We start from the raw sequence: 15,758 nt of genomic DNA, 5'->3' as shown, positions 1-15,758 counted from the left end.
CATGGATAGTAGGGATATAGAGGGCGCTGGTCCTGATGCAGGTCGATGGGAGTAGGCGGTTTAAATAGTTTCAGCATAGACTGGATGGGCCAAAGGGCCAATTTCTGTGCAGTACCTTCCTATGACTCTAAATCCATGTTAGAGTAATAACCATCATAGAATCAGTGAAAGATCACACCTATTCTGGCATTCAACTGGTGTGCAGAAGACAACAATTGTACAAATACAAAAGGAAATAATAATAATAATAATAAATAAATAAGCAATAAAAATCAAGAACATGAGATGAAGTGTCCTTGAAAACACTTTAACTGAAAATAAAAGCTACTCCTAAGTGTTTCAATTCAGAGATGGGATTTACCTCTAGCATCTTCCGTCAATTAGGGAGTCATTTAATTTAAGGAGACAGGAAGGAATTGTTTATTATTCTTTTTAATGACTGCATTCCTGAATTTCCTTTACCCCTGTGGCCAGAGTCACTGCAGATGGGAGGACAGACACCAGCCCTGAATATTGGCCACTGGGAGCATTTTTAGCAGTCTGATGGGACATATCATCCAATGATTTCCCCCCGCCCCCACATCTCACAGTCTCCAGATGGGATGGCGGGGGAGCAGAGTGGCCTCATTCGTAGCGAGGACCAGGCCTTAAGCCACGTTGACCCTGCTCTGCAGCCACCAGGAGAGTGGCGTCAAAGCCAATGTGCTCCTCCAGGGGACGGTGAGGCGGAGCATTCGGGGTGGAGTCAGAGCAGCCCCCCAGTGTTCACTCAGCAGAAGACAAGCTCTATTTGTGGTTGACTGCAGATTCTGGCAGCAAACAAAGGACTCAGGGCCTCAAGCCTGTTTTACAGCCAGGAGGAGCGGTATAGCGCCACTTCCGGGCTGGAGTCAGGCTACCCCCACGGTGTTCGCTTGGCTGAAGACAAACTCTTTTGTGCTCGACTGAAGTTTGCAATGGAGCGAAGGGTCTGGACGATATACGTGTATGTTTTGTGTGGTTGTAGTTTTACAGATATTCTGTATGGGCTTGTATGTGTGATGACTGGACCTCAAGCAGCGGTTTCAGCTGAGGGAGCACGACGAGGATGTCGGGGTGATGTGGCACGGCGAGGATGTTGGGGGTGGGTGGTGTGGCACGGCGAGGATGTTGGGGGCGGTGTGGCACGGTGAGGATGTTGGGGTGGTGTGGCATGGCGAGGATGTTGGGGGCGGTGTGGCACGGTGAGGATGTTGGGGGTGGTGTGGCACGGTGAGGATGTTGGGGGTGGGTGATGTGGCACGGCGAGGATGTTGGGGGCGGTGTGGCACGGCGAGGATGTTGGGGTGGTGTGGCACGGCGAGGATGTTGGGGGCAGTGTGGCACGGTGAGGATGTTGGGGTGATGTGGCACGGTGAGGATGTTGGGGGTGGGTGGTGTGGCACGGTGAGGATGTTGGGGGTGGGTGGTGTGGCACGGTGAGGATGTTGGGGGTGGTGTGGCACGGTGAGGATGTTGGGGGTGGGTGGTGTGGCACTGTGAGGATGTTGGGGGTGGGTGGTGTGGCACGGCGAGGATGTTGGGGGCGGTGTGGCACGGCGAGGATGTTGGGGGTGGGTGGTGTGGCACGGCGAGAATGTTGGGGGTGGGTGGTGTGGCATGGTGAGGATGTTGGGGGTGGTGTGGCACGGCGAGGATGTTGGGGGTGGTGTGGCACAGCGAGGATGTTGTGGGTGGTGTGGCACGGCGAGGATGTTGGGGGTGGTGTGGCACAGCGAGGATGTTGTGGGTGGTGTGGCACGGTGAGGATGTTGTGGGTGGGTAGTGTGGCACGGCGAGGATGTTGGGGGCGGTGTGGCACGGTGAGGATGTTGGGGGTGGTGTGGCACGGTGAGGATGTTGTGGGTGGGTGGTGTGGCACGGCGAGGATGTTGGGGGCGGTGTGGCACGGCGAGGATGTTGGGGGCGGTGTGGCACGGCGAGGATGTTGGGGGTGGGTGGTGTGGCAAGCGGTTTCAGCTGAGGGAGCACGACGAGGATGTCGGGGTGATGTGGCACGGCGAGGATGTTGGGGGTGGGTGATGTGGCACGGCGAGGATGTTGGGGGCGGTGTGGCACGGTGAGGATGTTGGGGGCGGTGTGGCACGGTGAGGATGTTGGGGGTGGGTGGTGTGGTGAGGATGTTGGGGGTGGGTGGTGTGGCACGGTGAGGATGTTGGGGGTGGTGTGGCACGGCGAGGATGTTGGGGGCGGTGTGGCACGGCGAGGATGTTGGGGTGGTGTGGCACGGCGAGGATGTTGGGGGTGGTGTGGCACGGCGAGGATGTTGGGGGCGGTGTGGCACGGTGAGGATGTTGGGGTGATGTGGCACGGTGAGGATGTTGGGGGTGGGTGGTGTGGCACGGTGAGGATGTTGGGGGTGGTGTGGCACGGTGAGGATGTTGGGGGTGGGTGGTGTGGCACGGCGAGGATGTTGGGGGCGGTGTGGCACGGTGAGAATGTTGGGGGTGGGTGGTGTGGCATGGTGAGGATGTTGGGGGTGGTGTGGCACAGCGAGGATGTTGTGGGTGGTGTGGCACGGTGAGGATGTTGGGGGTGGTGTGGCATGGTGAGGATGTTGTGGGTGGGTAGTGTGGCACGGCGAGGATGTTGGGGGCGGTGTGGCACGGTGAGGATGTTGGGGGTGGTGTGGCACGGTGAGGATGTTGGGGTGGGTGGTGTGGCACGGCGAGGATGTTGGGGGCGGTGTGGCACGGCGAGGATGTTGGGGTGGGTGGTGTGGTGAGGATGTTGGGGGTGGTGTGGCACGGCGAGGATGTTGGGGTGGGTGGTGTGGTGAGGATGTTGGGGGTAGGTGGTGTGGCACGGTGAGGATGTTGGGGGCGGTGTGGCACTGTGAGGATGTTGGGGTGATGTGGCACGGTGAGGATGTTGGGGGTGGGTGGTGTGGCACGGTGAGGATGTTGTGGGTGGTGTGGCACTGTGAGGATGTTGGGGGCGGTGTGGCACGGCGAGGATGTTGGGGGTGGGTGGTGTGGCACTGTGAGGATGTTGGGGGTGGTGTGGCACGGTGAGGATGTTGGGGGTGGTGTGGCACGGTGAGGATGTTGGGGGTGGGTGGTGTGGCACTGTGAGGATGTTGGGGGTGGTGTGGCATGGCGAGGATGTTGGGGGTGGGTGGTGTGGCACTGTGAGGATGTTGGGGGTAGTGTGGCACGGTGAGGATGTTGGGGGTGGGTGGTGTGGCACGGTGAGGATGTTGGGGGTGGTGTGGCACGGCGAGGATGTTGTGGGTGGTGTGGCACGGTGAGGATGTTGGGGGTGGGTGGTGTGGCACTGTGAGGATGTTGGGGGTGGTGTGGCACGGTGAGGATGTTGGGGGTGGTGTGGCACGGTGAGGATGTTGGGGGTGGGTGGTGTGGCACTGTGAGGATGTTGGGGGTGGTGTGGCATGGCGAGGATGTTGGGGGTGGGTGGTGTGGCACTGTGAGGATGTTGGGGGTAGTGTGGCACGGTGAGGATGTTGGGGGTGGGTGGTGTGGCACGGTGAGGATGTTGGGGGTGGTGTGGCACGGCGAGGATGTTGTGGGTGGTGTGGCACAGCGAGGATGTTGGGGGTGGTGTGGCACGGCGAGGATGTTGCGGGTGGTGTCTCACGGTGAGGATGTTGTGGGTAGTGTGGCATGGCGAGGATGTTGTGGGTGGTGTGGCACTGTGAGAATGTTGGGGTGGTGTGGCACGGTGAGGATGTTGGGGGTGGGTGGTTTGGTGAGGATGTTGGGGGTGGTGTGGTACGGTGAGGATGTTGGGGGTGGTGTGGCACAGTGAGGATGTTGGGGGTGGGTGGCACGGTGAGGATGTTGGGGGCGGTGTGGCACGGTGAGGATGTTGGGGGTGGTGTGGCACGGTGAGGATGTTGGGGGTGGGTGGTGTGGTGAGGATGTTGGGGGTGGTGTGGTACGGTGAGGATGTTGGGGGAGGGTGGTGTGGCACGGCGTCCAGGCTGGAGGAGACCTGATCTACTGTGTTCAATTGTGGATTGATGGTACGAGTTTTTAAATCTTAGATTGTGTAATTTGTGCTTGCAATCTTGTGCCTGCTTTCTGTGATAGGTGGTACTGCATTTTGCATCTTGACTCTGGAGTCACTATTTCGTTTGGCTGTATTCATGGGTATTCATGTATGGGTGAATGACAATTCAACTTGAATTGAATTGAATTGAATCAGTGCTTGCTGGCCAGACAGACTGAGCTGGCTGAAGGATCAGTTTCTGTACTTCACGATTCTATCCTGCTGTACTAAATGTAGACGTGAAGTGACCAGAATCAGAAGCTGCATTCAAATCTCAAAGTTCAAAGTATATTTATTATCAGAGTACATAGCTGTTACCATATACAACCCTGAGAATCCTTTTCTCGCAGGCAGTCGCAGCAAATACAAGAAACACAATAGAATCAATGAAAGACCGCTCCCAACAAGATGGACAAGCAACCAATGTGCAAGCGACAACAAAGTGTGCAAACAGAAAAGAGAGAAAGGAAAAATAACAAACAAACAAATAAATAAATAAGCAATTATTTCATTTTCACTCCCGGCCATTTCTGGCATCTCCAAGCCTGAATGCTTGAAACTGCAGTGAGTTAAACAGTACTGAATTATCTTACTGCTTATGTCTCACCAACTATCAGGGACAAAAGATCACTGATATTTGAACACAAACACACGTAGCTGATGCTATTTAACAACTGTTGACTCTAAGCACAGTTTAGTGCCTAATGGCCACGCAGATGCACGTGACTGACGCTAGTTTGAACCTGTTCGGCAACAGTCTCCTGCCTCATTTAAGCAGCATAGAGTTTCAAATGGCGAAGGGAACCCCGGGAGTTTTCTCAATTAGTTTTTCTTCTTTAAGGTTTGTCCCAAATAACTGATGGCCCAATAGACTGGAATCCACTGTTTATGTGTTTTCACTCCCACTACACTTTAATGTGAACGGTTTCAGTCTAACTCTCCAATTACTTGATCCTGAGGCGTTTAATAATGAGATACAGCCTCTCAAACGTTTGGTAAGAAACATTGGAGTGGTGAGAGTGGTTCTGCTGATCAAGTCTTTCCTGTACATTTAGAATATCGCTCTGAATGCACGCGGCCTTGGTGACGACTGCGTTGAGCAGGTTTGCTAAGAGGACGTGGAGAAAAGATACAAGGGTCCTTGGCTCAGTTCACCCTGAGCTGCTGTGTAACAGAGGACTCTCCGATCTGCAGTATTTTCCCAGGAGGACACATCAAGACAGCTATTGCGCTGCTAGAACTTGGCCACAAATGGTCTTTGGTCTGTATGAAGTGTGTAGGTTTTCCAGCACAGCGAGATATCTGTAAGGAGAGGCTGCCGACGAGCTCACTCCAGGCTGCAGGAGTGCGTGCTGAAGTGTGCACTGAAGCTTGGGGCAAAGCTCGGTGGGGACGGACTGCATTCCAGAGCCATTCTGCTGCTGAATGTTGAGGATCAGTACCTAGTGGGCAAACATTGTAATGGTATCACCCCAGGGTCCACACGACTACTGGCAAATATTGCGACATGAATCTGTGTGAACACCACTAGAATGTATGAGCCAAGTCGCAATAAGTATGTAAGGAGTTTTGCATTGAGTTAATTCTTTTTGTATAAATACTTTCCAGTGAATAAAATCTATTCAAGAAAAACGTAAAGGCAGTATTGAATTGCTGGTATTATGCAGACAATGACGTGATCCAACTGTATTCACTGTACATGTTTTAAATATATTTTGGGAAAATATAACACCATTCCTGTCAGGGCCTGTATTGAGATGGGTAAGAGAGAGAGAAGTGGTCAATGTTTTAAATACATTTTGGGAAAATACAACACTATTCCTGTTAGGGCCTGTACTGAGATGGGTAACAGAGAGGGAAGTGGTCAATGTTTTAAAGCCGGGCTTCCCAACCCGGTGGTCCACGGATCCTTTGGTTAATGGTGGGGTTTCATAACATTAAAAAAAGTTGGCAACCCCTGTTTTAAAGGAAAACTAGGTGAATTACAAAGTACAAATTAACCACAGGCTGCATGACTAATAACTTCCAGTCATTTTTCCATCTCTTTCCCCCACTCTTGCTCCCCTCTTACCTCTTCTCTTCTCCTCTCCTGCCTATCACGTCCTCATGGTGACCCTCGTCCTTCCCTTTCCTCAATGGTCCACTCTCTTATCCTATCAGATTCCTTCTTTTTCAGCCCTTTACATTTTCCACCTATCACCTCTCAGCTTCTTAACTCATAACCCCCTCTCCCCCAGCTACCTAGTTTCACCTATCACCTTCGACCTTGTACCCTTTCCTCTTTCCTCACCTTCTTATTCTGGTTTATTTCCCTTTCTTATCCAGTCCTAATGAGGAGTCTCGGCCTGAAATGTCGACTGTTTATTCATTTCCATTGATGCCGCTGACCTGCTGAGTTCCTCCAGCATTTTATATGTGTTACTTTGCATGACTAAGTTCATGGCATGCAGTGGCAAGTCTAAGCTATAATCAATATTGAGCAATGGGAATTTTAATGTAAAGACATTTCACTCCCTGGCAATAACAAGAACAAGTGGGTGAATTATTGAATGTGATCATAATCTATTATCATGCATTCTATTTGTTGTAAAAGTTGGTTGTTTGTGGAGACTCTGTTACTAATGCAGAAAATTCTTTTCCCTCTTGACCTAGGTCTTTGTCCTTTCTGTTTGAGAGAAATACAAGCCCTCATCGTACATTTACAGGATAAGGCCAGATTTCAGTAAACCAGCTCATGTTTCTCTTCAGCTTGCCTCACAAGCAAGTTTAACCAGTCTCATTGACAAAACATCCTTTCTCCACTGCGTGACAGAATTAAATTCCATAATTTAATGTATCTGTTCCCCTAACTCACTTCTGGATTGTTACCTCAGTCCTTGGTTTGAAGGAAGCTTGCACCAACGGTAACGAGCTGTGAACTCTGCACAAACAGGACCCCAAATGCTGCTCCATCTTGCACACTGAAGCAGGCCTTTGCAGGAAAAGCTGTGCTTTGCTCTGGTGTTACTTGAACCAGACCTGACCTTACCATGGCAACCGAGGAATCTGAGACATTTTCTCTCCCAAACTATAATCTTCTTAAAGAGATTATTAGCGATGCTTTAAGCAAACAGTCTGAGGTTTTATACCCAGGTCACAACCCCTCAGAATACAATAGTAGGATGGTCTGTGACTGTGGCCTTTTCTCACTGAGCTGCCACTGTCTGTGCACCGAGCTTCAGCGGGAAGGACTGACTCTTATAGCGTGGGTAGCTCCAGGCTCCAATTAAAACCAAAGCAGACCACCCCCTAATCACATTGTGCTGCTATTTATAATTACAATTCAAGCCTGGAACTTATTTTCAAACTGATGTCTACAGTCAACATACTGCACAGATATAGGGGTAGCACTGTAGTGTAGTGGTTAGCACAATATTTTACAGTACCGGTGATCCAGGTTAAATTCCCGCCACTGTCTATAAGGAGTTTGCACGTTCCGCGTGGGTTTCCTCTGGGTGATCCGGTTTCCTCCCACAGTCCAAAGGTGTACCGGTTGGTAGGTTAATTGGTCATTGTAAATTGTCCCGTGGTTAGACTAGGGTTAAATTGGAGGTTGTTGAGTGCCAGGGTTCAAAGGGCTGGAAGAGCTGGGTTGTAATGTGAGCATTATTGAAAGTAAGATAATACTATCAGGAAGCTATTTTTAAAAAGGGGCTGGTTCTGGGGTTGGCAGGGTTTTTATTTCCATTCTTTTAACTTCCGGTGTGCTTTTGCATATAAGTGTTCCTGCCATACTGTACGGGCTGTGAAAGCCTCTGTATATAAATATCAGTTTTGCCATTCCAGATAAATTTGTTCCTTTTTCAAAGTAGAAGTTACCACAGGCTGTATCTCAACAAATGAACACATAAACATTAATTTAAAAAAAGCCACTCCCTGTTACTGTTGAATACACCCAGAGATTAAGAAGTTCGGGCTGAGCGACAGGATTTGTTTACATGCTTTCATTTGCAGCGTGGCTCGATTTGATTGGTGGAAGGGAAAGCTTTATTCAGAGATCATTTTAGCTTGTTAACTTATCCCAGTGGCCAATCTACTGGAAGTATTGACAGTTTTATTCAAAATGCTGCTATTCCCAACTGGAAAGGCAGTGCTCGAATTCAACTGCCCTTTGAGACAGCTGTTACCAGGAAACGATTCTTATCAGGCAACACAGCCTAATGACTCTCATGCTTTTACTCTGGGACTTTCCAGCACTTCCTGTTTTGTAATTTTAGTTCAGGGAGATACCATGCTGATCTGACTTTTTTAAATTGAAAAGTACGTAATTAGTACATTTTACTGACAAACATATGAAGCAGTTTAAGTCCATTCAGCCCATCAACCCTGTTCTTACCATTCAGTAAGATGATGGCTCTTTCACCCCCACTGTCTTTTTCTTGAACTAATCCCATATCCCTCTATTTCTTACTCTTGAGCAAAAAAAAACTTTATCTCCATTTTTAATGTATTTTGCAACCAGGCTACATTTCTTTATCAAAGGTATTTGTATTTTCCTCTGCAAGTCCAAATACAACACACCTTCTCATTCTTCTTTATCGCTTCTGCCAGTGATGTCCGCATGATATCCAAAAATTCTCAAAATGCTCAATTATCTGTTGATTCAACTATGCATTCATTTTACTCAGGGTTGTGAAGAAAGAGGTTCTCCTTTCCTAAGTGGTAAGTATCTGAGCTCACATTCAAAACAATCATCGGCCACAGTGCTAACGAAGAAACACTGAAAGACTCTTGCAATAGGATCTCCTTGGTAATGAACCCTCCCAATCATCTGCCAGTTCTGCCCTCTCCCTCTCCCTCTCCCTCTGGCCTGGTGAATCAATGCTCTTTGTACTGCTTTCCCGGAGGAAGCATTGATTCCATGTTCTGCTGTCACACTTACTCAGTAAACTCATCATGTTCTCAGTCTAGTGTTGTGACTGGGATCTGAGTTTAGATCTGTGAGCGTGCACTGGTCAGAGTGTCCTGTTCTGGTACCAGTTCCCTTCAGAACATTGTATGCCACTTTGCCTTGCACACAGGCAGAACAACGACTGTGTAGTGAAGGGGCTTTGTCAGAGTTCGAACTGGCTCCAGTGCTGCATCTGTCTCTTGTGTGGAATGGGAATCATACAGAATTGTTTGTCTAAAAGCACAGATGGCCCGTGGAGATACAGACACTGGGGGGTTGCAATAATCCCAATTATAATCAAAAGAAGGTAACATCCTGCCACTTTTTCAACTGTGGAAGTTTAATCACAAAGACAACTTAACAACAGTTTCCTGCTTGTTTCAAAATATAGTATGCTATTTGGGTCAATTTTACTTCATTGTTCAAAGTTTGAAGTACATTTATTATCAAAGTAGAGTATGCATGCAATAATACATATCTTCAGACACTGATCTTTATTATTTTTCTCTCTACTGTTTAACTAATAGTAAACCACACTGTTTTGCCTCAGATGGTACTTTTTTAGCAAATTTAACGGCATTCATGATGCCAAAGTACTAACAGAGATGCCATTAAGAGCTGAGAATTTATGTTTGCAATTTCAAGCAACATTGTAAAGGTTGTGTGAAATGGTCCTATCCTCACTGGAGGGTCAAAGGATGAGTCAGTACTAAAGTGACACAAGGTGGACAAACAAAACAAGGTACACAATTCAGTGAACAACAATGAGGATTGCTGATATTTAAAAAGATAAAAGACAGGAAGGTGATGGTAAATAAGTTTTTGGGACTTTGAACTTGATCCTTGGACACTGAAGGATTCACAGTGGGGTTGTGGGCAGATGGTGTTGGAGATGGAGATAAGAAATATCCCCTTCAAATTTGCAGATAAGAGTCAACCAATCCGATAGCCCATATTCAAATAATGCAACACCAGAGAAGCTTCCAGAACTTTTCAGAATATAAAGAATTCTAACCATTAGGGGACACACTGAACAACTGCATATACATACTGTGACCACTAGGAAACGTACTAAAGAGTTACATGTATAAATAGTGATATAAAATATAAAGAGGCAATTAATTGTTAAACTGCAAAGAACATAACAATTAAACAGTCTAATCCAACAAGAATGAGAATGGGAAGTGATGGGGTAGAGAGGATTGGGGGGGAATTCCAGGAAGACGTAGCCATTATCAGAGATGCAAAGGTTAAGGAATGATTCAGAGTATGCAGAATTCTTTAAGGCTTGTTTGTCGAGACCTGATCAGAAAGACAAAATCCGAAGTAAATCCATTTTCAAACTATGCATATGTTGCCATATACTACATTGTGATTCATTCTCTGACAAACTTTTGTAGGAAAAATAAAGAATACCGTAGAATTTATGAAAAACTATACATAAAGACTGACAAACAACCATTGAGCAAAAGAAGACCAATTGTGCAAATAAAATAAATAATACTAAGAATATGAGTTGTAGAGTCCTTGACGGTAAGTTTGTAGGCCATAGAATCAGTTCCGTGTTGTGCTGAGTGAGTTATTCACCCTAGTTCAAGAGCCTGATGGTTGAAGAATAACAACTGTTCCTGAACCTGGTGGTGTGGGACCAAAGGCTCCTGTAGCTGTTTCCTGATGGTGGTAGTGAGGAGAGAGCATGGCCTGCCTGGAAAGTGGGAGTCTTTGATGATGGATGCAGCTTTCCTGTGGCAGTGCTCCACATGAATGTACTCAGTGGTGGGGAGGGTTTTCCCTGTGATGGACTGGAGTGAATCAACCACTTTCTGCAGTCTTTTCCATTCCTGGGCATTGGAGTTTCCACACCAGGCCGAGATACAGCCAGATCGGAGGCTCTCCGCTGTAAATCTACAGAGGTTTGTGATAAATATTGGTGACATGCCAAATCAAGGAAGGGAGTTGAACACAAGGATGAGATTATCACTTGAGGAGTTGCTGAACTGGACCAATGGCCATGCTGAGGAATGATATGTGAAAGAGACTCGGTGTGACTTTGAATCCAGTTGGGTGAGTGTGGAAAAAGCATCAGGCAATCAGCACTCTTCACAATGTTTTGCCACTTGACCTGATCATGTTTTAAGAATTTAACTTTATAACAAGAGAGCTATAGACAGTGGTGAACTCAAGTACAGAGTAAGATCTAGAATAAACTCAGACTCAAAGTAAACAAGACCTTAAGACCATAAAATATAGGAGCAGAAGTAGACCATTCGGCCATTGAGTCTGCTCCACCGTTCAATCATGGGCTGATCCAATTCTTTCAGTCATCCCCACTCCCCTGCTTTCACCCCATACCCTTTGATGCCCTGGCTAATCAAGAACATATCTATCTCTGCCTTAAACGTACCCAATGAATTGGCCTCCACAGCCACTCGTGGCAATATATTTTACAGATTTACCACACTCTGACTAAAGTAATTTCTCCGCATCTCAGTTCTAAAAGGACGTCCTTCAATCCTGAAGTCGTGTCCTCTTGTCCTAGAATCCCCTACCATGGGAAAAAACTTTGCTATATCTAATCCGCTCAGGCCTTTTAACATTCAGAATGTTTCTGTGTGATCCCCCCTCATTCTCTTGAACTCCAGGGAGTATAGCCCAAGAGCTGTCAAACGTTCCTCATATGGTAATCCTTTCATTCCTCGAATCATTCTCATGAATCTTCTCTGAACCCTCTCCAATGACAGCTTATCCTTTCTAAAATAAGGAGCCCAAAACTGCACACAATACTCCAAGTGTGGTCTCATGAGTGCCTTATAGAGCCTCAACATCACATCCTGCTCTTATATTCTATACCTCTCGCCTTCTTCACAACCAACTCAACCTGGAGGTTAGTCTTTACGGTATCTTGCACAAGGACTCCTTTGCATCTCTGCATTTTGAATTCTCTGCCCATCTAAATAATAGTCTGCCCATTTATTTCTTCCACCAAAGTGCATGACCATACAGTTTCCAACATTGTGTTTCATTTGCCACTTCTTTGCCCATTCCCCTAAACTATCTAAGTCTCTCTGCAGGCTCTCTGTTTCCTCAACACTACCCACTCCTCCACCTATCTTTGTATCATCGGCAAATTTAGCCACAAATCCATTAATACCATCATCCAAATCATTGATATACATCGTATAAGCAGAGGTCCCAACATTGACCCCTGCGGAACTCCACTGGTAATCGGCAGCTAGCCATGATAGGATCCCCTTATTCCCACTGTTTTCTGCCGTTCAATCAATGCTCCACCCATCCTAGTAACTTCCCTGCAATTCCATGGGTTCTTTTCTTGCTAAGCAGCCTCATGTGCAACACCTTGTCAAAGGCCTTCTGAAAATCCAAGTACACCACATCTACTGCATCTCTTTTGTCTACCCTGCTTATAATTTCCTCAAAGAATTGCAGTAGGTTTGTCAGGCAGGATTTTCCTCACAGGAAACCATGCTGGCTTTGGCCTACCTTGTCATGTGCCTCCAGGTACTCCATAATCTCATCCCCAACAATCAATTCTAACAACTTCCCAACCACGATGTCAGGCTAACAGGTTTATAGCTTCCTTTCTGCTGCCTTCCACCTTTCTTAAATAATGGAGTAATATTTGCAATTTTCCAGTAATCTGATACAATGCTAGAATCTATCAATTCTTGAAAGATCATCGTTAATGCCTCTGCAAACTCTCCAGCTACTTCCTTCAGAACCCAAGGGTGCATTCCAGCAGGTCCAGGAGATTTATTCACCCTCAGACCATTATGCTTCCTGAGCACCTTCTCAGTCGTAATTTTCATTGCAAAGACTTCACTTCCCTGACACTCTTGAATGTCCAGTATATTGCAGACGTCTTCTACTGTGAAGACATGCAAAATACATATTCAGTTCCTCTGCCATCTCTGCATCTCTCATCACAAATATCTCCAGTGTCATTTTGTATTGGTTCTATATCGACCCCTGACTCTCTTTTACTCTTGATATACTTAAAAAAGTCTTCAGTATCTTCTTTGATATTAGTCGCCAGCTTCCTCTCATAATTCATCTTTTCCTTCTGAATGACCTTCTTAGTTTCCTTCTGCAAGTTTTTAAAAGCTCCCCAATCCTCCACCTTCTCACTAGCTCTGGGTTCCTTGTATGCCCTCTCTTTTGCTTTTGCTTTGGCTCTGACTTCACTTGTCAACCACGGTAGTGTCCTTCTTCCCTTTGAAAATTTCTTCTTATTTGGAATATATCTGCCTTGCACTTCCCTTATTTTCACAGAAACTCCAGCCATTGCTGCTTTGCTGTCTTTCCTGCAAATCTCCCTTTCCAGTCAACTTTGGCCAGTTCCCCTCTCATGTCATTGTAATTACCTTTATTCCACTGAAATACCGACAGATTGGATTTTATTTTTTCCCTCTCAAATTTCAATGTGAACGTGATCATATTGTGATCACTGTTCCCTAAGGGTTCCTTCCCCTTAAGCTCTCTTATCATCTCCAGATCATGGCACAACACCCAATCTAGCTCAGCCGACCCCCGGATGGGCTCAACAACAAACTGTTCTAAAAAGCCATCCCTTACATTCTACAAATTCTCCCTCTTGAGGTCCAGTACTGACCTAGTTTTCCCAATCCACTTTCATGTTAAAATCCTCAATGATTATCATGACATTGCCTTTCTGACACACCTTTTCTATCTCCTGCTATAATTTGCAATCCACATCCTGGCTGTTGTTTGGAGGCCTGTATACAACTGCCATTAGGGTCCTTTACCCTTGCCATTTCTTAACTCAACCCATAGACACTCTATACCTTCCAATCCTATGTCATCTCTTTCTAATGATTTAATATTATTTTTTATACACAGGGCCACACCACCCCCTCTGCCTACTAACCTATCTTTCCGATACACCGTATATCCTTGGACGTTCAGCTCCCAATGGCAGCCATCTTTTAGCCAAGTTTCAGAGATGGCCACAACGTCATATTTGCCAATCTGTAGCTGAATTTCAAGATCGTCCATTTTGTTCCTCATGCTTCCTTAAGACAACACAAACATAATCCAAATGTGAACTCACAAACAGTAGTACTAGCAATGGAACTCCTAAGGCTGATTTATACTTCTGCGTCAAATCGACGTAACCTACGCAAGTGGCCTATGCGCGTTGTGAGCATTTATACTTGTGCATTGGTGTGTCTGCGTTGCTCTGCAATTCACCGCCAAACCGCGAGTTGGCAGTGGGGTTCTACGCCACTACGTTGAGTTTCTTCGTGTTGAAACAAAATGGCGACGGAAACTGAGCGCATTGTGTTGGAGTTGGAGCTTATAAATGTCAAACAAGAGTTACTTTTATTGAAATTACAGCAACTCAGAAAAGAGAGAAGACGTCAGAGGAGATAGTGTGTTCGACCATAGAACGGATTGAGACAGAAGGAGGGTGAATTTGCTGTACTTGTCTACTCACTGGGAGACATGGATGAGGAAATGCATTTTAAATATTTTCGGATGTCAGTAGGTAAATTTGACGATTTGGTTCATCGCCTCCAACCATCTATTTCGCATCAATGTACGCACAGTATGCTTATAGACATTAATCAGAGACTGGAAATCACCCTTCAAGTTCTAGCTTCAGGTGCAAGTCAACAGGCTGTAGCAGCTAGCTACAAAATGACTTGCCACTGCATGCCATGAACTTAGTCATGCAAAGTAACACATATAAAATGCTGGAGGAACTCAGCAGGTCAGCGGCATCAATGGAAATGAATAAACAGTCGACATTTCAGGCCGAGACTCCTCATTAGGACTGGATAAGAAAGGGAAATAAACCAGAATAAGAAGGTGAGGAAAGGGGAAAGGGTACAAGGTCGAAGGTGATAGGTGAAACTAGGTAGCTGGGGGAGAGGGGGTTATGAGTTAAGAAGCTGAGAGGTGATAGGTGGAAAATGTAAAGGGCTGAAAAAGAAGGAATCTGATAGGATAAGAGAGTGGACCATTGAGGAAAGGGAAGGACGAGGGTCACCATGAGGACGTGATAGGCAGGAGAGGAGAAGAGAAGAGGTAAGAGGGGAGCAAGAGTGGGGGAAAGAGATGGAAAAATGACTGGAAGTTATTAGTCATGCAGCCTGTGGTTAATTTGTACTTTGTAATTCACCTAGTTTTCCTTTAAAACAGGGGTTGCCAACTTTTTTTAATGTTATGAAACCCCACCATTAACCAAAGGATCCGTGGACCACCGGGTTGGGAAGCCCGGCTTTAAAACATTGACCACTTCCCTCTCTGTTACCCATCTCAGTACAGGCCCTAACAGGAATAGTGTTGTATTTTCCCAAAATGTATTTAAAACATTGACCACTTCTCTCTCTCTTACCCATCTCAATACAGGCCCTGACAGGAATGGTGTTATATTTTCCCAAAATATATTTAAAACATGTACAGTGAATACAGTTGGATCACGTCATTGTCTGCATAATACCAGCAATTCAATACTGCCTTTACGTTTTTCTTGAATAGATTTTATTCACTGGAAAGTATTTATACAAAAAGAATTAACTCAATGCAAAACTCCTTACATACTTATTGCGACTTGGCTCATACATTCTAGTGGTGTTCACACAGATTGAGGTCGCAATATTTGCCAGTAGTCGTGTGGACCCTGGGGTGGTACCATTACAATGTTTGCCCACTAGGTACTGATCCTCAACATTCAGCAGCAGAATGGCTCTGGAATGCAGTCCGTCCCCACCGAGCTTTGCCCCAAGCTTCAGTG

This window comes from Mobula hypostoma, chromosome 25 (genome assembly GCF_963921235.1).
Source record: "Mobula hypostoma chromosome 25, sMobHyp1.1, whole genome shotgun sequence".
Taxonomy (NCBI): Eukaryota; Metazoa; Chordata; class Chondrichthyes; order Myliobatiformes; family Myliobatidae; genus Mobula; species Mobula hypostoma.
Note: the sequence above shows the minus strand (reverse complement) of the source record.